At 33.6% G+C, this 1,573-nt stretch overlaps 1 protein-coding gene across 1 annotated transcript in view; it reads left to right on the forward strand.

Moving 5' to 3' along the window:
- LOC107092295 (contactin-associated protein-like 4) overlaps window positions 1-1,573 on the forward strand; it is a 199,202-nt gene that overhangs the window by 10,770 nt on the left and 186,859 nt on the right. The window lies entirely within an intron of this gene.

Raw genomic sequence — 1,573 nt, forward strand, 5'->3', positions numbered from 1 at the left:
CTTAAAACTATATATCGGCCGATGTCCGATATATAGTTTTAAGGCCGATACCGATAGGGGGCCGATTATATCGTGCATCCCTAATATGTATATATAAATTATACTGAAAGAATTGATAGGATTAATCCCGATTAATTGATTATAGAAATAATGGCCAAATAATTTTGTAATTGATTAACTGTTAACTGGAGTAGAGAGACTGTAAGACGTGCCTTTAGCTGACAGAGAAACCCACTTAGAGCAGCAATTATACCAAGATTGTAAAAAACAAAAACAAAAAAAAAACAATTTTGCTTTTAAAATAATAAAATAATTTTCATCTGTCAGTAAGCTCGATCCAGAACTCCTCTAGTGAAAAATGTTTAGTTTCGTCCTGTTTAATATTGTTTAAAATCTTTAAGGAACCTTTAGCTATCCAAATATTAATAAAAAAAACACATTAATCAACAGACGAATCGATTTACAAAATAATTGTTAGTTGCAGGCCTAATATGTATGTAGATTAATATTTTTAAGTCACTATAGTTTTAATTCTGTCGGTAATAAATACCACAACTTAAAGCATATTATATTAAATTAAGGTAACCTGAACCACTGGGTTGGAAAGGATCTGTCTACACTCACACCTCTTTGTTTCATTGCATTCTATAGTCATTTTAAAGTGGTGCAGCTACGGCTGGAGATGATAGGTAGATCTAGTCACAGCTGTCTGAAGACTCTCAGAGTTGATTTCTGTCTTTTTCCTCATACTTCATTGCTCTGTTCTTCCTCCTTACATAAAACATCTTCAGCTTCTCCCAGAATGTCACTCTCTTATGTATTAAAGAAAAAAACCTTACAATTGTTTCTATAGGGTGTTTAAAAAATAATGTACCGGGATTTTTAGGGTGAAAAACAGTTAGATTTAGGAGGATATCAAATTCACACTGGTATTTTGGAAGGAATCTAATAGATTAAGGTGAAGGTTTTTTTTTTTGTCTTAATCATAATAAAGGGTTCTGGATTAATAAATGACAGATATTTAATGGTTTTACAGTATGACTGAAAGTTACAGCACTGAATACATGCTGTGGTTAAGGGTCACCCTGATCTGTTTGGCCATTTTAAAGCAGAAATGACAAGGCGTTTAACTCCAAACCAGAAGAATGGAAATTGCTCAGTTATTTGAATGGATCATGGCCTTTTGCCAAGAGCAGAATTGGATATGGATCCCAGCCCAAAAAGTTGGAGGGGAAGTCAGCAAATCAAAGCCCCTGCAATTTCTCTGCTGCTTGAAATACAAGACTTTGTTTTGATGTTTTAATGACTTATCTGTTTTTAACATGAAAGTCGTGTTTTTTTAATGGCATTTAACCTGAGGGATGGTAATCCAGGAGTTTCTAAAGTAAAAAAGAAAGTCATTTAATCAGTGAAGCTGCAGTTCCTAGTTATCTGATCATGAGCTGTTTTAATGATAGGGAGCTCATCCCCTAAACTGCTCTTTATATGCAATATCTGTGTCCTTTTGCTTCTTTTCCTTTGTTTTTGACCAATTTGTCTTCATCTTCATCTAAATGTTCTTTTTCAATTCGTC

The sequence above is a fragment of the Cyprinodon variegatus genome, unplaced genomic scaffold (genome assembly GCF_000732505.1).
Source record: "Cyprinodon variegatus isolate N-32 unplaced genomic scaffold, C_variegatus-1.0 Scaffold17, whole genome shotgun sequence".
Taxonomy (NCBI): Eukaryota; Metazoa; Chordata; class Actinopteri; order Cyprinodontiformes; family Cyprinodontidae; genus Cyprinodon; species Cyprinodon variegatus.